Source organism: Grammomys surdaster, unplaced genomic scaffold (genome assembly GCF_004785775.1).
Source record: "Grammomys surdaster isolate TR1022 unplaced genomic scaffold, NIH_TR_1.0 63, whole genome shotgun sequence".
NCBI classification, from domain to species: domain Eukaryota; kingdom Metazoa; phylum Chordata; class Mammalia; order Rodentia; family Muridae; genus Grammomys; species Grammomys surdaster.
In genome coordinates this window covers 15,359,082-15,378,993 of record NW_021604565.1, presented here as the reverse complement: position 1 = coordinate 15,378,993, position 19,912 = coordinate 15,359,082, and the positions used below count along the sequence as shown (strand labels likewise).

The 19,912-nt window shown below is 48.2% G+C and overlaps 1 long non-coding RNA gene across 1 annotated transcript; it reads left to right on the top strand.

Moving 5' to 3' along the window:
- Window positions 1-4,405: 4,405 nt before the first annotated feature.
- LOC114620364 lies at window positions 4,406-11,148 on the top strand. Its single transcript, XR_003711311.1, has 4 exons — window positions 4,406-4,481; window positions 7,971-8,053; window positions 9,924-10,142; window positions 10,545-11,148. It is a non-coding gene; the product is annotated as an uncharacterized LOC114620364 (long non-coding RNA).
- The last annotated feature ends 8,764 nt before the right edge of the window (window positions 11,149-19,912 follow it).

The window sequence follows — 19,912 nt, the reverse complement described above, 5'->3', positions numbered from 1 at the left end:
TGCTCTGAAACAGACCTCATGATGGAGGTGGGGGATTGTAGGCTTAGATTTTTCTCTAAGCCTACTTTATTTAGGGTTCCTAACCGCTTCAGCGTCCCTTCTAGCCTTCTAGGTAGAGGAGAGAGAAGGTTAATAGGAAAAGGGGGTTGTGGACCTGTTTAGTAGCAGTTCTTTGGGACAATTCCACTCTTTATCGTCAGGATGCCAACAGTCCAGTCCAATAGAAAACAGCAAACAGGAATCAGGAGCAATGGCTCAATCCAGCAAAACAGCAAGACTCTACTGAATCGGCACAAGTCAGCAGAGGCCAGAATCGGCTGGAATACCACAAGAAGTTCTTTGGTGTGTTTCTCTCTATGAAGTGAAGACCAGAGAAGGAAGACCAGTGAAGACCAGTGAAGCTTCACAGTGTGGCAACATAAGGACAACCTCTAACTGTTTATGGGGTTCTATTTATATTCCTTCCAAATATCACGTCTTCTCATGTGTCTGCTTTAGCCAAACATCCTCTCATGTGACAACTTCCAGAAAAACATCACGTGACAACTGAGTTTCCAAAGAAACCTGAAATTTCCACTTGAGGGGGTATCTTCAGGTCTAAGTTTGCCCAGGATGAAGAAGGCTGACCATGTGGTACAACCTTGGTCAAGCCAGCGTTTTAGGGGGCATTTAAGAATGGCACAACCTGCCCTCCCACTTGACTCGACATGCCCAGCCAGAGGTGGCCCATCAGACTACCTGCTGATGACGTAGATGACTATGGCCCTGACAGACACTAGACAAACAAGAGCCAAACAAAGAAGGCTTTGATGTAAGGGGCTGTAAAAGTCTAACGTTCTATTGTGTCTAACCCAGGAGTTCAAAGGTAACATACTGGCTGGTGGTTTTGTCTCCCACATAATGAATAGTGGGACCTGGAGCCTGGTGATAGGTCTTGTTGCTCCAGGGACAGACCTGACTGAAGCGGCAGGGGAATGAAGACAGACAGATAGACAGACACACAGATACTTGGAATCATTGTGTTTATTATATATAGTTGACCTGGGAGTCAGGGATATCCCATACAGATGGACAGATGGCAGGGTTGTGGCTTATAGAAAAACAGGGAGAGGGAGGGCTTGTGGGCACAGCTGGCTCGGAGGTGGGCTTAGCTAATCTCGGGAGAGCTCTCTGTAGGGAGCAGTCTTTGAGCCAAATCCGGAGTGGGATGTGGTGCACGTTTTCCATATACACTGTCAACACTCGGACTTGGTCCCCTGAGAAACCCACCTCTGAGCCGGAGCCTGTGGAGTCCTGTGCCTATGTGAACAACACATTCCCTCAGGGTTCTGCCTACAAAAGTGAAATCCTTTACCAGACGGTAGACAGGTGGAGGGCTGGCTGGAGCACATACAGAAGTGTTCTGCTCCATGCTGACGAGGGAACAAGTGGCAAAACAGAACAAGCAGTTGGCGTGTCTACTGGGACCCTCAAACACATTCCCTGCCTGTTTCCTGTAGTTCTAGGGAAGTGAACCTAGGGCCTTGTACATACCAGGCAAGTGTGCTTGCGGTTTGTCCCTACACCACATTCACATCTTTGGAATCAGCAATCTGTTTCTATCTAAATGATGCAAAAACCAAAACAAACAAAAACCCCTTAACTTTACAAGTAAGTTGATACAACAGGCAAGGCGCAACGGAATGAAACCTGTCGTTCCAGGACTCAGGAGGCAGAAGGATCAGGAGTTCAGTGTCAGCCTCAATGATGTAGTGAATTCAAGGCTAGCCTGGGCTATTTGAGACTGTCTCAGGAATAGAGAAACAAACAAGGCTGGGGCTCTGGCTCAGTTGGCAGAGCACCTGCCTAGTGTGTATAGTGTTGGGTTCGATCCCCAGCACTGCGTAAAACAGGTACGCTCTGAACCACTTGGGAGGTAATAGCAGGGGGGTCAGGAATTTAAGGACATCTTCAGCAAGTTCCAGGCTACCCTGGGCTACTTGGGACCATGTCTGCAAAAATTAAAACAAAAACAAATATGCTAACAAAAAGTTGATAATATGTTATGCACGAAGATGGTTCATTTTATTATTGTTTAATTATTAAGAATAACTTTGATGTCCTACTCGGTAAGGAAGGGTTATCAACGTAAGACATATCCACATAATGGAAACATTGCACAGACCTCAGAGAGACTAGTTAAAAAAATACAGGAGACACTGATATCAAATCATATATTTAGTGTGTTAACTTTATTTTAAAAGCATGTAAAGAAACAACACAATGTTAACAACCCCACGTCTACCTCCCTCCAAGAAGGATCGCAAGTGTTCTGTTATGACACCTTTTAAGCTCACTCCATTAGTTATAATAAAGGCAGGAGAAAATAGTGTTATTTTAATAAAAATATAAATGATTTCTTAGAACATACAGTCCAGGAAGGCTCCGGCTGGGGGCAGGGAAGCAGCTATGGTTTGTCCGACTGATTTCTGCCTTAGCTGCAGTTTGTATTCATGTAGAATAATGCGGCCACTTGGTCAGAGTTACTCATAATGCTTCGTACAAATGCATGCCACTGAGGTCACCAGATCTATTAAATCAGGATCTCTACCCAGGGCCCAGGAGCCTACGTCTATCTTCTATCCCTCCATTGTGTGTTCGTTTATTATGAGACTCACTGAGTAGCCCAGACAAGCCTTAAACGCTTGACCCTCTGGGTCTCACCAATCAAGTGCTGGGATTCAAGCCTGTGCCGGCCACTCTAGGCTTAGGGATTAGCATTTTAACAGGGTCTGCACATTTGAGTGTGAGCCCTCACCAGCCCACACCCTGTAATCCCAGAGCTTGGTAGGCAGAGGCAGGAGGATCACAGTAAGTTCACAGCCACTTAATGAGCCTAGCTTAATTAGTGGGGCCCAGGCCATTCATCAGTGCATACTAAGACTTTGTCTCCAAAACAGAAAATAAAAAAGTTGGGGGGGGGCACAGCACAGAGAGACGATGGCCTAGTGGGTTACAGGATTTGCTTTGCAATCACGAAGAGCTGAGTTTGTTCCTCGGAACTGTGTGTGTTACTGCACACACCAGTAACCTCAGCTTTGCAGGAGGAAGAGATAGAAGATTACTTGCTGCCAGCCTAGCTCCAGATCCTCTGAGAGACCCAGTTCTGAGATAATAAAGGGGCAGCGGGAGATGGCGCAGGCTACTGGCATTGTCTCTGGCCTCTGCATATGCAAAGAGTAGTTGGCTCAATAAGAAGACCCTCCCAAAAAAGAAAGATGACCCCATTGGGAGGCTGTGACTCTGCTCACTGGGAAAGGCTGTGACTCCGCCCATTGGGAGGCTGTGACTCCGCCGGTTGGGAGAGGCTGTAGACAGTCCACTCTCTAGCCCTCTACGATTTAAACCTGTCAGTCTTTTCTAAATGCTGGAGTGAAAATGCTGTGTTTACTCTGTCCAACCTCTTTTACAGGTTGGGTACCACACCCAGGGTCTTTGCACACGGTCGCTGGCGCTCTACCACTGAGCTCACTGTAGTTCTCCCTCACATTCTTCCAGTTCCCAGCACCGGGCTTTGGAGAAATAAGCCAACTAACCAGATAAATCACTCCTTTATAGAGTCAGCTCTTGGTGGGGGTCTCTCAAAAGAAGGGCATTTTGCACACGGGTAGTTGACAGTTATAGACACTGTCGTTACTTTCTTCAGATGGGGTCATGCTACACTGTTTGGCCTGGTACTCACTAGTTAACCGAGGCTAGCCTCGAACTCAAGCAATTATCTTACCACAGCCTTTGAGGACTAAGATGATAGGCATGCACATGCACTCCTATGCCAGAAGAACACCATCATCAACATCACCATCACCACCATCATCATCACTACCACCACTGTCGTCGTTGTCGTTATCATCATCAATATTATCAGCATTATTGTGTGTGTCATTGTAGAGTTGTTTCTTTCTTTCCACCTTTATGTGGGCTCAGGAAGGGAGCTCAGATCCCCAGACTTGGGTGCCAAGCAACTTTATGTGATGCTGAGCTGTCTCCCTGGCTTGCTTTGTTTCCCTCTCTCTCTAAACAAGAGCTTGCTAAATTTCCCAAGTTGGCCTCAAACTTGTGATCCTCCTGCCTCAGCCACACAAGTGCTTAGATTAAGCTATGGCATGATTACTTTTAGTCAACCTTGAGATCTCCTTTATTGAGTGGCCTAGGGAAATGATATCCAGGACAGAGGGTTCTTCACTTTCGGCTGCACCCTGGCTCGGGACAGGGGTGGCCTAAAAGGACTGTCCAGCCCTGAGACGCACTGACTTGTCACGACCCAGAGCAGCTGTAACAAGCCTGTGATGTCCCAACAGCCACACAATTAGCTGTCTCCTAAGTCAGTGAAATTCAACACCGCAGAAGGGCAACAGTTCAGCCCACACTGCTACTTCCTGCTTCCGGCGTTGCTCACAGCCTCTTAGGAGAAAGAATGAGCCACCCTTGGAATGGCGGCACTTGTAAGCATGTGGAGCAATCTGGGGGAGGGAGGGGTTAAAAAAAAAAAAAGCACAGAAACCGTGTGAAGCTCTGCTTGGAACCTCCTGGAAGAAGGGGTCGTGTTCTATCCCTGGGCTTCCAGGAAACTCTTTACCGGTCCGTCCCCTTGAGAGCATGAGGGCTAGGCTGTGTGGGGTGAAAAGTTAACAGCTACCGTTTGTGCTTGATCTTAAACGAGCACTGGCGGGGGTGGCATCTCCAAGGGGTGAAAAATGAGGTTTGGCCTGGGAGATGCCTCAGGCTCGGCGGCTCAGGCAGCCCCAGGCATCCAGCAGGGGAGAGGCGGGCTCTGAGGAGCAGACGACTAGAGGTCCATCTTTCCTGCTTTGGAGGGTTGAGGGCAGGAGACACAGCCAAGGGGTTAGAACTCATCCAGAAGGAGATGCGTTAAAGGAAGGCCTGCATCTTTTCCACAACGTGTAATTAACTCTCAGCAGAAGATGCTGTGGATTCATAATCGGAGCCGACAGCGGGGGAGGAAGACTGACAAGCATGAGAATCTTCTGGGGTTTTTTAAATTTAATTTTTAAAAGAAACAAGAACAGTTGCAATTATAGCTATGGACCTTCAGTGATGGTGTCTCCCAGCAACAAGCCAGATCCTGCTATATCCCACCCTCTTCCCAGGCAGAGCAAACGGAAGGTGGCCTGCCACCAGCTCCCTTCCAGCTCTGACCTGGTTCGCCTGTGTCCTCTCCTCTACTCCATCGTCCCTCGGCCTGTGGCTGCCCCCTGAACCCTGTTCTTTTATGACAGCAGTCCTTGAGTCACCTCAGCCTCCAGCCTGGGGCTCTCTGGGTCTTGGGAATCCGAGCCACGCCTCCTCCTCAGCTCCTGCCCTGGTAGCCTGGCTGTGCCCTGGGAGGAAGGGAGATGCCAGAAGAGAGGAGAGGCGGGGAGGCACAGGGTGTGGTAACTTAAGGTAGGCAATGCCTGGACGCCTGCCAGAGTCAACAGGCCACCCCCCTCCCAGGCACAAAGGGCTCTCTGTGAGGACACTCCCAGCCCCATATGGAATCCTGGAGGCTCATATTTCTTAACTTAAAAGAAGCCCATTCCCAGCCAGGTCTGGGTGTGGCTAGTAGTTTGAATCCTGGTAGGCGGGGCTTGTGAGCTCCCAGTGACCCATCTGGATGGTGTCTGTCTGTCCTTGCTGAGAGCTGATCTTCACAGGAAAATGGGGAGAGGCCAGACAGACAACTTCTCTTGAAAGGGTAGTTCTGCTTGCCTCTGGACTGTCTTCTAGTGTCTACTCCCCTTTAATCTCCCATCTGTCTGTCTGTCTGTCTGTCTGTCTTTCATGCTTATACAGATGCCCACGCATACTCCAAATGAATTCAAATGAGAGAAGATCTCTAATCAGACTACACTCAGAGCAGCCTTCTCTCCTGCTTCATGCTGTCGTCATAGAGAAGTTAAACTAGGACCCAGAGAAGTAGGCTGTGAACACAGAATAAGAGTCTGTGCTCTCGGCAATGCTTAAAGCTCCTCTGGTGACTGTGAGAATGGACCAGTCAGGAGGTTACGAAACCTTCTGTGAAACTTGTGGGGTTTGTGCTTTCAGGAGAAAGAATTGGAACAAGATATCTTGTGTCTCCTCAGTTCTCATCCAGGTCGCAAAGCAATAGGAATGGTCAGCCAAGCACCAGAGCCAGCAGTCACACAGCTCCGAAGCCTTGTTTCATGGGTTCTGAGGCCTGTGATAATCTACTTTGGGAGCGGCTAGCACAGTCCCTCCCTGGACTGCAACTGAGGCAGGATCTTTGACCATAAGGCCTCTGTGTCTCCTGAACGTTTGGCTGTATGAATTATAAAGGAGACATCTAGTATTGAACAGACCTTTCATTTTAAATTTTATTTATTTTTATGTATATGGGTATTTTGCCTGCATGTATGTTTGAACCATGTGTGTGTATCTGGTGCCTGCAGAAGTCAGAAGAGGGTATCAGATCCACTGGAACTGGAGTGTAAACTGCCATGTGGGTGCTTGGAATTGAACCTGAGGCCCCTGGAAGAGCAGACAGTGTTTCTAACTGCTGAGCCATCTCTCCAGCCCCAGGACAAACCTTCCTTGGGAACCAGCTTTGGGCCAGTAGATAAAACCTTCAATAGTCAGCTCCTAGGAGCTTACAGTCGGTAAGATGCAGGTCCTCCCCGTACTGGTCAGCTATGGTGCCCCTCACAAGTCCTCAGTCTGGGCCATCTACAGAAAAGAAACACTGTTCGGCAGATCTGTGGGCAGTAGTTTGCAGAGTTGTTTGCTCCTGAGGGCTGTGTAGGAGGATCTGGTCAGTGCCCTTTTCCAGTTCATGGTGCTTTAGGCATTGAAGTTCCTTGGCCTGTGGAAATATCACCTGACCTCAGCTCTGCTTCACAAGGTGTCTTCCTGCCAGAATGTTTCTTTCCTTTTCTTTCTTCCTTTCTTCCTTCCTTCCTTCCTCCCTCTTCCTTCCTTTCTTTCTTTCTTTCTTTCTTTCTTTCTTTCTTTCTTTCTTTCTTTCTCTCTTGAGTGTGTGTTTTTGTTTTCTGAGATAAAGTTTCTCTGTGTAGCCTTGGCTCTCCTGGAACTCACTTTGTAGACAAGGCTGGACTTGAACTTGGAGATCCAACTACCTCTGCCTCCTGAGTTCTGGGATTAAACTAAGCACCACACCTGCTCAGTTTTTCTTTTTCTTTCTTTCTTTCTTTCTTTTTTTTTTTTTTTTTTTAAGAACTCAGCCATTGCATCAAGGCACCTGCTAGGGGCCTCAGCCTAATCTGATCATTTACCAGACTGTTTCCCTGAGTCTTCCCTGGATGTCTTCTGGGGTTAGAGGGTTAGAATTCCAGCATGCCATTTTAGGGGTGAATACAGTACCTTCTCTGGGAAAGCCTGAGCTAGTGTGGAGGAGAGCATTGCCCCTAGGACACTTCAGTTTCTGACAAGATCTTTGGTGAATGCCTCTAACTGGTGAAACCCAGTCACATGTCCACTCCTCGCTCTTGTACTAGCTAGGAATCTAGTGTCTGACTCCTACCTGGGGGAGGCATGGAAAATACTATAGGCTTCCCCCAGTGCAGGAAGAACATTCCACCAACTCATCCAAACAAGCCAACAGAAATCCACTGCAAGGACTTGCAGGTTTCTTCCCAAGGAGTCCCTGAGCAGCGGTGGGATGGGGGTGGGTGGGACAGTGGCTTCATCTCGTCCCCTCCTTGTGCTGCCCACGCTAGAGAACCAGCATCTCATATTTAAGAAGCACTTCCTATATGCAGGATGATGTTCTGCCTTTATTACTCATTGGCTATTCGTGTGTAGTTTGTATGTGGGGCTGCGTCTCTTCCTCCGTCATCCGTTTCAAGGCTCAAACTCAGGTAGTTGCCCTTGGCAGCAATTGCATGTATTCTCTGAGCCGTGTCACCGGCCCAGTTTCTAATCTTCTGTATTGCCTTTTTTAATCCTTACTACAGCTCTTGAGATGGGATGTCTCTTACGTCCCTTCCACAGATGAGAAGACTGAGGAACAGAGAGGACCAAGAACTTAACCTAGCAGGTAGGAGAGACACATTAGAACCCTGCAGCATCAAACTGAACTTACTCATGGTGTTCATGGACAGACGAAATGAGAGATAAAGGCAGAGCCTTCCTAGCCATGGTCTGTAGACAGCAGTGAACAGTGTAAGCTGCTGCCCACCTCACAGCTCCAGAGAGCTGCCCCTGACCTGCATGTCCACTGTGCATCCCTGAGCCCAGGCGGTTGTGCTGTGGGTCCACCACAGCCTTGCCTCTTAGAGGCATTCTAAGTGCTTGAGAACCCTGAAAGGAAGGTAGGGAGAGAGGTGGGAGGAGAGAAGGCACTGGAGGGGAGGGGGTGGAGGCCAGCCTGGAGCCTCTGCGTAGGTGGCTGAGGAGAGACTACGTCAGAGGGTTGGCTCCTGAACTTCTGACCCTGCTGGGTGTTCACAGATGGCTCCCTGCAAGGGCAGGGAGGGCCTCACGCTGGTCCCTTGCCAGGGTGCTGCTCCACACAGGGCCAGGCTGTTCCCAAGCATCTTCCCTGGAGACCTGGGAGGGACCATGTGGCTGAGAGAGCAGGCCTTTCTAGCTGAGCTGCACTGGGAACGTGGTTCAGGCTCCTGACATGTCTAGAGGCAGAGACCTGGGGACTCTGGTCTGTAGAGTTCAGTTTTGAGCCTCACTATTCAAGTAACAGAGAAGCTGTCATGACTCTGTTTACACGAGGGACACCTGTCATTCCAGGGAGTACTTAGCATGCCCTAGCACTTGGCTTTCCAAAGGAAGCAGGGCGTGTGCTAGCATCTTGAGGGTTGGTGTTTGTAGGTCCCCCCTCTCCCCCCGCCCCGTAGGCTGGGCCCTCCCACATCGGACTGGCATTCTGATAGAGGCATCTTCTCAGTGAGCCTCCTCCCTATCCCCTCACCGGAGTGAGCCTCCCCCAGCTCTTTCATTCTTTCTCCATCACACACAGAACTATCAGAAATTTCGTGGTGGTGCACGCCTTTAATCCCAGCACTTGGGAGGCAGAGGCAGGCAGATTTCTGCGTTCGAGAGTTCGAGGCTAGCCTGATCTACAGAGTGAGTTCCAGGACAGCCAGGGCTACACAGAGAAACCCTGTCTCGAAAAACCAACCAAACAAACAAACAAGAAAAAAAGAAAAAAAAGAAACTTTGTGCCATTGACTTTGGGGGATAATTTAGAGGAGGCATAGCCACCAGAGGTGACAGGGGTTACAGAGACTGAGACAATCTCAATGCAAGAAAGATGGGTGAAGCTTGACCCTTCCGTGAAGGACTGAAGAGGGCACAGGGCAGATCAACCCCTTGAGTCTTTTTTTGGGGAGATACCATGAAGGCAAATATCTCCTCATGTTATCAGACCCAGCCGATTACATAAATGAGACTACAGGATTTGTCATCAGGGTGCCAGGATTTCTCAATGACACTCCCCAAGGGCAGAGAGGAGGGACTGTCATTAACACACAAACCCCTGGAGACTAGCCCATACAGTATACCAAACTCTGTGGGAGGAGAAGGCTTGAGGGCCCAAGGGACAGAGTTGCTGACGTGAACACACAAGTATGGCCGGTTCCCTTCAGCATTTATTTTCTAGTAGAAATTTCACAGCTACAGACAAACCTGTGGAAGTGGGAGTGGGATGCCATGGCTATATAACCTGACAGAGCTGACAGGAGGTTTCCTTCTGAGGGAAACCAGGGTTTTCCTGAGGAGCAAAGAGTAATGGCACAGGCCAAGCAAGCTTCCAGTGTTGGGGTGACCTGAGTGAGTTTTCTCACCACTTATTAATGACAGAAAGCCCCCTACTTCTGTGTCTCAGTTTTGTCATCTTTAAAATGGGTCTAAAAGCATCCCTACCAAGTCATCCTTCCTTCTTTGCCTCCCAGGGCCCCAGGGAAGCCTCCCAGGCAGGTCTGGCCCTGGCTCTCACTCTCTCCTGGCTGTTGCTCACCAGAAAGGACCCGGAGCAACTCCCAGAGTGCAGCATGGGAAGGAAGACCCAGGGTGTCTGCCCTACAGCACTGGAGTAGAGGAGTCCTCAAAGAAGCCTCGTTCCTGTTTTGGGGAGACTGCTAGACTGTCTCCCTGGCTTCTAGGGAGCCTAGGTGACTCTCTCCCTGCACCCATAACCCTTCACAGTTACCCAGCTAGTCTCCCTACATTAGTACTTCACCCTGGCATTACCCTCCCCCCGGGGTGGGAGGGGGAGGGGGATTTTCCCATGACCTCAGCTCTGGAGAATGTGGGGGAATTTAGTAGGGGGATGGGCTGAACAGCTGGGCTTGAAGGGAAGGTCAGAGCAGGCTTTGGAGTTACTGGGCCACTGGAGATGTGGCTTAGTGTCACTAACCCCCCCAGGTGGCAAGGCTGGCCTGCCATGTCCCAGGGAGCCAGGCACCTGTGATCAGGCCTGGTGTACTTAGACCTGTAGCCGGGCCTCTCCTGTGGTGACTGTCAACTGTGCCATTTCTGGGCTCACCTAGTCCTCTCTTCTGGCTTGTTTGAAGGTGTTTTACAGGCTCCCTGCTGCAGCTGTGGGGCCTGCCTGCTCCCTCCAAGGAGATGTTGCTTCGAGAGGAAGTATGACGGCTCTCAGGGCCCCAAGTGGCCGCCCAGGGGCCAGCCTCAGGGGCCTGGAGTCCCTAGGGACTACTCAACACCTGCTCCATTTCTCCTTTGCCCACCCTGCCTCAGATGGATTCAAGAACAGACCTAAGGTGGCCTGTTGGAGCAAACAGAAATAAGGGTAGCTGAGTAAATTTGAGCATCAGATAAATAACATTTTAGTGTCAGTACACACCCCATGCAATATTTGAGACATATGTTTAAAAACGGGTTGGTACTTATCAAGAATTCAAATTTAATCGGATGCCTGGAAATTCAGGCAGGCCCCTCATTTTATTTTTAAATTCTATAAATGTCCCTCATTTCTGCTTATTCATGGGAGACACTTAGGAATAAGAGCCTACAGCACACATTAATATTCTCCTGTTATTATGAAATTAATCCAGTTTTAAAGCTTTGGAACATTATTGATTTTTGGAAACATTTCTGCAACTTTTTTATTAACTTCATATTTCACAGTTTATAATAAAGACTTCCAGTGGATAATTTCTTTTTCCTTCTCTTTCTTATTTCTGTGTGTTGTTTGTGGAATGTTCTGCTAGCGCATAGAAACGCATTCTATTCTTACCTGATTTGAATCAGGTTGAAGGAAATCGTGTCTAGCTATGTTGCCCAGGCAAGGCCCAAACTTCTGGGCTCATGTAATCTCATGCCATAAAACCCAAACAGAACTAGAAGTGCTTGCTATCACACCTGGCCCTTTATTGCTGGTTCCTGCCCCCCTCCTTGATTTAAAGCCTAGAGTCTGGCAGCAGGAGCTCAGTGGGGATCCACACACAGGAGTAAGGAAGGACATGTGCTACTACAATGTAGTAGCCTATGACATGACACTCCCATGTCCTGAGTGTCATAAGAAAGCAAGCAGAGCGAGTGATGGAGCAACCCTGTAAGCAGGGTTCCTTCCCAGGCTCTGCTTTAGTTCCTGTTCAAGCTCCTGGCCCGACTTCCCTTCATGACGACATAAGCTGTCAGGTGAAATGAGCCCAGTGCTTTGGGTCATGGTGTTTTATGACAACAGTGGGTAGCAAATGAGAGAGTTATAACACAGAGTGGTGGGAACGACAGACATCTCGTTCTGGAGGTCAGGAGTGGAAGCTCAGGACCCCGGAGGTCAGGTTAGTGGAGGCCTCTGGGGGCGTGCTCTCTCGTAGCCTTCTGATGCCGCAGGAAGCTGATTTACCAGTTTTTTCAGTTTTGTCTTTTCTTTGAGTCAAGGTCTCGGTTTCATTCTGTACCCCAGGTTTGGCTTCAATTGTATTCTTCTTGCTTCTATTATGACGCACTTGCCACTGTGCGTGTAGCAGTCAGAGGGCAACTTGAGGGTCAGTCCTCTCTTTCCACTGCATGGTTTTTTGGGGGGGCTCAAGGCATCAGGCTTGGGAGCAAACACCTTTACCTGATGAGCCACCTCCTTATGGGTCTTGATTTAATTTATTTCATTAGTGTGTATGTGTGTGATATATGTGTATGGTGTATGTGTCACATGTGTGTGGTGTATATTGTGTGTTTGGTGTATGAGATGTGTGTGGTGTGTGGGTGTGGTGTGTGTTGCTGAGTGTGGTGTGTAGTATGTGTGTCATGCATGTAATGTGTTTAAGGTATGTATGTGTATGGTGTGTGTAATGTGTTTGTTAGCATATGTGTATATGTGTGGTGTATGTAATGTGTCTGTGTGTGTGGTGTGTGTATGGTCTGTGTGTGTGTGGTGTATGGTGTGTGTGAGTGGGATGTATGTGTATGGTGTATGTGTCATGTGTGTGTGTGTGTGGTGTATATAGTGTGTTTGGTGTATGGTTGTGGGGAAGAATTAGAGGGCCGCAGTGGTGGGGTCTGGGGAGGCTTCCATGCTGCGGCAGGTCCCACATGCAGGAGGCGGTCTAAGGTTCCAGACGCCGGGGGCTTTGCGGCAGTAGGCCCCAATGACACGAGGAAGTCCTTGGTTCCAAAAGGTTTATTGTCATGGCGGGTGGTAGGTGGATCTGGAAGTACACCCCGTAAAACTCAGTACAGTCCTGAAATATATAGGGTGGGAGAAAGGGGGAGGATCTGGGGAGGCATGCTTAATTTGCTCCGCCCTCTGGCCTTCATTAGTATGTAAATCCCTAGGCCCTGAGGCCTCTAGTCATACCCTCTACTTGTGCACTTTGGGAGGGGTTGTAATGGCTGGCCTACATGACTGAGTTTTATGGGGACTAGACTGCTTTTCAGGACCCTGGGTTCTTGGGGCGAGCCAATCTCCTGCCGGTTCTCATGCAGAGTCTCGGGGTTCTAGGCAACTGCCCAGCCATGACCCAGAATACCCTTACGCAGTCCCACATATGGTCTGTATGTGTGTGTGGTGTTTGTAATATGTCTGTGTGTGTAGTATGTTTGGTGTGTGTGTGTATGTAACATGTCTGTGTATGTTGTGTGTATGGTATGTGTGTGTATGTATGCAATATGTCTGTGTGTGTTATGTGTATGGTGTGTGTGTAATATGTCTCTGTGTGTGTCGTGTGTATGGTGTAGTGTGTGTGGGTTCAGGCACATAAGGACCACTGTACACATGTGGAGGTCAGCAGAGGGCTTTCAAGAGTCTTCACACTAAGCCTTCACACTGGGCCAGCTGTGGCTCCACCCTGGAAGGATTCTATGTTGTGGGAAGGAGGTCTCAATAGCAATCAATGGTCACCACTCCGTCTGATCCATCCCAGCTGAGCACAGCAGTTTCTTGCCTTATAACCAAAGCATGCAAGTGCTGAGGCAGAAGGATTTCTCCTACCAATCAGCCTAGAGTCTCAGGTCCCCAAAATACAATGGACAGCTCCTCAGGCACAGTACTTGAGGTTAACCTCTGGTCTATACACACACACACACACACACACACACTCACACACATGCATGCACGCACACACGCCAGCACACATATTAACATGCACACACAAATGTACAATCTCAGACTGTCTCCAGACTCATGGGAATGTGACTGCTTTGTAACCTGCTCCCAGGTGATCCTGGCGCATGGCTGACAATCGTGTCTAGCCTTGAGCTCACCTAGGCCTGGCATGGAGTTCGTGCATTTGAGTTGAGTTCATTTGTAGAGTTTTTTTCTGAATGCTGTTGGCTTCACTGCCCCAGCACCCGCCTCTGAAACCCAAGTGGCAAAGACTCTCAGCACTGCCTTCCTGCGCACGAGCACTTCCCCAAAGGAGGCTCTGCGAGCTGAGAGATACACGTGAGCCAATCATCTGAGCTGTAGCGGAGGGCACTTCAAGGATAGGAGAGCAAGCCTGTCCTTTCAAGACTAGCACAGCAGCTTGGTGCCCCAGGGAAAATGGTGGCCTAGCCGCCACTGTGGCCTCTGCTTCCCCTCATCCATCTAGAAAGAGGCGGGGCCTCTCCGAATTTGCTAAAGAGAGACAGCAGATTGCTAAAAACCTGCTCGCAGGAGGAGATGGAGCAAAGGCTCAGCAGGTAAGAGCATTTGCTGCTCTCGGGGAAGATCCAGATTTGGTTCTCAGCATCCCCAGGGCACCTCACAAGCCTCTAACTCCAGGTCCAGGAGTTCCCATACTCTCTCTGGCCTCCTCGAGCACTGCAAGCACATGGTGTATGTATATACTTGCAGGCAATACACTCACATGCATAAAAAGAAATACTTTTGTTTTTGGAGTCAGAGTCTCACTGTGTAACTCTGACTGGTCTTGAATTCACTGTGTAGACCAGGCTGGCCTCAACTGACAGAGATCTGCTTACCTCTGTTTCCCAAATGCTGGGCTTAAAGACATGCAGTACACACTGGGCACTATATGTGTGTGTGCGTATGTATGTATGTATGTATGTATGTATGTATATATGTGTGTGTGTGTGTATGTATGTATGTATATATGTATGTATGTATATATGTGTGTGCGTATGTATGTATGTATGTATATATGTGTGTGTGTATGTATGTATGTATATATGTATGTATGTATATATGTGTGTGTGTGTATGTATGTATGTATGTATGTATATGTGTGTGTGCGTATGTATGTATGTATATATGTATGTATGTATGTATATATGTGTGTGTGTGTGTATGTATGTATGTATGTATATATGTATGTATGTATGTATATATGTGTGTGTGTATGTATGTATGTATATATGTATGTATATATGTATGTATGTATGTATGTATGTGTGTGCCTGCTTATAAAATTCATCTAGCGTTCCAGTGTGACTCATTGGTAGGCCCTTTATAGTACGGGCTTCACCTTCAGCATTACACAGACAAAGCCCCCAAATTCCTCCCCACCAAACCACACCAGAAAGTGGCCCAACATAGATGGAAAAAATACAAGGTTTACAGGTAGCTCTCTGGATACCTGTACACTGGATACCTTACATGGTAGCACTTGCCATGAAAACCTAATGACCCATGTCCCATTCCCTTCCCAGGACCTTTCCAGATGGAGAGAGAACAACAGACTGTGAAGTTGTCTTCTGACCTCCACGTGTGCACAGTGGCCCCTCCCCATCACACACAAACAAAAATAAATATTTCAAAAATGTGTAATGCTTAAAATAATATCCTTGGGTGTGGCAAGTAAGAGCAAAGTACACTGGGATATGTGGGTGAAAATCCATAATGAACACTAAAAGTATTAATAAAAGTAAACTCAATAATATCCCCAAGAGGTTTTTTTTTTTTTTGGTTTTTCGAGACAGGGTTTCTCTGTGTAGCCCTGGCTGTCCTGGAACTCGCTCTGTAGACCAGGCTAGCCTCGAACTCAGAAATCCGCCTGCCTCTGCTTCCCAAGTGCTGGGATTAAAGGCGTGTGCCACCACCGCCCGGTGCCCAAGAGATTTCTATTCGAATCTCATTCCTAAATTCAAATTGCTGCTATGCTTAGACCATAATCTTACTTTTGGTTCAGGTTAGATGTCACCACAAAGTGCTGCTGTGTTTGTCAGATTGTTGCACCATGACCATACCCTTCACTGATGGTGGTGTTCTGGCCCAGCTGTGAGAAGCAGGCCCGCTCCTGGTCCGCTTTACTCTTTCTCAGTCCAGCTGGCTAGGGCAGACAGCAGGGCAGGCCGAGTTCCTTGGGACAGATGCTGTCTGATTCAGTGCCCTGCAGAGTAGCCCCACTGTGCCTTTCCCTTCGAGGAGGCGGGCTGTGCAGCGTGTGTGTTCAGATTGGATTGAAACTAATGTAGCTCAAGACCATCCCCCGTGATAAAACACACACACACACAGACACACACACACACACACACAAACACAATACACACATACACACACGCATGCACACATGCACGAACGCCCACACACACGCACATATACACACAGACATACACACACACGCACACATACATACACACACACCCACATGCACACACACATACACACACATATACACAGACACACATGCACATACACACATGCACGCAGCCTATGTATTTACAAGCCCTAAATAGCACAATAGCCGTGCTGTTAGACTCTACTTTCCCATGATAACCCCGAGTTATCACTTACTATTTACTATGTTCCATCTGGACTGCTCTTAACTCCAGTCGTGCAGCCCTCAGGGCCATGGTGGCTTCTCCTTCCTCCTTTCTTTTACCATCTTCTTTCTTGTGGTCCTCCTCTCCCCCAAGCCTGAGAAACATAAACCCCACCTACGTCTATTCTGCCCAGTTATTGCCCGTTGGCATCTTTACCTACCAATTACAATTAATTGGGGGCAGGGTCACTGAGCTAGTGTCTACATATGGACTCTTTTCTGGGGTAACCAGATTTTGGGGCCCAAATTAGCATTAGAATACAGGCAGCATCAGGCCAACCCACTACAAAGCACAGTGGGCTTGTGACCCTGCGTGGAGGTCACCTGCACTTCTGCTTACTAGGGTTCCCTGGGAAGAGGGTAAGGCTTTCATTTCAGCCTGGTCCACTCATGGGACTCATCTGAGTCCTTTTGACAATATCCAACACTTGGCCACTTGGAATGGCCCAACTGGGATCAAGATCCGTGGCTGCCAGGTAGCATGCCTTCCTGCATGGCCCAGCCCCACTTGCACTCTTGGCTACTCTCCTGTATGAGAATTTCTTCCCCGCGTGCTTGGTCTCTAGCCAGACCAGCATCAGGTCCCCTGGCTTTCCCCTAAATCATCTCTCTCCTATACATTTTAGAGTGAACCTCTTTAGGGGAAAAAAACCCCAAATCCAAAAAAAATCAAAAAACCAACTCATTGCTCCTGCACCCAGGCTTCATAATAGAACCAACAAGTAACTTTCAAAAACTTCTCAGTGCCCGTCTGTCCTCTCCAGTATCTAACCCTCAGGGCTCACACTGGGGCCCAGGCACGGATATTTAAAGATTCTCTGGGGGACCCCCCCCCAGCTTTAAATAACTGTAACTCCCCAGCAGGAAGCCCTGGGCTGTCACAAAGAGGAGGAGACCCTGTCCTTCCTTAGCCACAGAAGATCCTGTAGCTATGTCTGCTCACATAAAGGCAGCCAGGGGTGTGTGGCAGAGAGTTTGACAGGTGGGCTGCTGGTATCCAGTGATGAGGAGGTCTTGGCAGGGGAGGAGGGAGAAAGGTGAGACCTGTAGGCTGGCCCTGCAGAAGTGCACTGTTTGCAGAGTGCACTGTTTGCAGAGTGCACTGTTTGCAGAAGTGCACTGTTGTGCGTCTCTGTCGTATTCCTTCTAGAGGTCTGGAGAGATGACTCAGTGGTTGAGATCACTTTCTGCTCTATCAGAGGATCTGAATTAAGTTTCCTGCACCCATCCCAGAGCTTCACAACTTCCTGTAACTCTAGCTCCAGAGGATTCCACACCCTCTTCCAGCCTCAGAGGACACACACACACAAACATATATACATACATGCACACACATACATACATACACACGCACACACACAAACATACATACATGTACACATATACATACATGTACACATATACATACATGTACACATATACACACACATACACATGCATACGTATGTACACATACATACACCACACACATACATGTACATATAGACATACATACAACACATACACATATATGCATGAACACATAGCACATACATGAACACACAGACATGCATCTCATACATACACACAGAGACAGAGACACAGAACACAGAGAGAATTAGTTGGTTTTTTTTAAGACTCCTTTCATGTCCCTCTGACTTGGTTGGCTTACAACTATCTGTAACTTCAGCTCTAGATAATTAGATACCCTCTTCTGTCCTCAGGGAACACACACACACGCACACACACACACACACACACAAATGATGATTTTTTTTAAGGAGTCAATGAACTAGCTGAGTCCAGTAATCATTGCTCTTTGCTTCCTGGCTGTGGCACACGTGCTACCATCTGGTCTTGTCACTGTGCCTTCTCTGCCACGCTGGGTTGTGTCCCCCAGAGCTTGAGCCAGGACAAACCCTTTCTTCTTTAAGTTGCTTTTCCCAGGTGTTTGCTGCAGAAACAAGACAAGTGACTTACGCCTCTTCCAAGGCTCCTGGAGGGCTGAACTCAAAGGGATGAACGCTGGGGAAAAGACCAGTCCAGGGCTGAGGCAGGGGGCTACTCCAGCCATGCTGGACTTACACGGTGATCTGACATCTCCCCATCTAGACCAAGGTTCCCCAGCGTGCAGGTTCTCAGTGTGAGCACAACGGAACTCTGCCTCACACTCAGCTCTGATGCAGGGTGTTATGTGACACTCACGGTGATGTCAGTGCAGTAACGGCAGGTGCTGGACACACAGTAGACGGATGCTGTGTGTGGGAGACAGGGCTGCAGTGTGGCACCATGAGTCACTCTAGTGTCTACACGAGCCTTTAGATCCTCACAAGATTCTAGGTTCATTAAGGTGCAAGGACAGGCATGAGACTCTCCGTCCAGGCAGGGCTTCTGCCGTTCCACAGTCTAGCTGGGTCCCAGTTCCTCCACCCCTCCATTGTACCCCAAATCTAAGGTTCCCCACTGCCTGCAGGCGCCATTCCCTCACTTGTCCACTCACCCAAACCTCAGTACTCAGGGCTGACACCTAGAACCCTTCAGTTTTGTGGTAAGATACCTATGAGGGACTGGAGGGGTGGCTCAATGGTTAGTAGAACTTATCACTTACCAGAGGACCCTGGTTTAGTTCCCAGCACCCACATCAGATGGCTCACAAGGCCTGTAACTCCAGCTTCGAGGGGCCCAAAACTCCCTTCTTACCTTTATGGGCATCTGCACATGCATACACATAGACACATAAATAAAACTAAATAAATCTTTTAAAAAACATAAGAAGGATGCAGATAGCATTAAATCCACAATCATAGCCATTCTTACAGCTAGCAATAAGGTGACATTTAGTTCATTTACAATGTTATAAGACCATCACCACTGTCTAGTTCCAGAATATTCTTCAACAATCTCCAAAGGAGATCTTGTGTCTGCAAAATAGCTATTCCCCACAGTCCCTCCCCCCAAGCCTTGCCAATCACTAATTTATGTCTCTATGGATTTGCCTATTCTGGCATTCTCTATTTATTAAACAACACATGGCTTCTCTCACTTAACACCATCTCTTTCAGGTATCTATCCACACCTTACCCTTTATGACCAAGTGCTGTTTCATTAGATATACCATATTATGTTTGCCCATCTAGAAACTTGGAGTGTTTTATCCTTGGACTATTATGAATAATGCTTCTAGGAGATTTTTAAAAGCATGACTGTTACATGGACTTATTTATGCATTAGCAAACATTTATTGTTTCTTTACTTTTTATTTTATATGTGTGTGCTATATGTGTGCAAGTGTGGGTGAGGGCCTGTCGCATTGCATGTAAGGAGGTCAGAAGTCAGAGACAGCTCTCAGGAGCCGGTTTTGTCCTGCTGTGAGTTCCTGGGATTGGACTCAGGTTGTCTGGCGTGTGTGTTAAGCACTTTTATACACTATGTTTTGTGTGCAATTTTTGCTTGAATGCCCAGTTTCATTCCTCACATTCTGCATTTAGCGGGGGCTTACTGGGTGTCATGTGCTAACTCTACATTTAATATATTGAGAAACTGCCGCCGGACCGTTGTGGCGCACGCCTTTAATCCCAGCACTTGGGAGGCAGAGGCAGGTGGATTTTTGAGTTTGAGGCCAGCCTGGTCTACAGAGTGAGTTCCAGGACAGCCAAGGCTACACAGAGAAACCCTGTCTCGAAAAACCAAAGAGAGAGAGAGAGAGAGAGAGAGAGAGAGAGAGAGAGAGAGAGAGA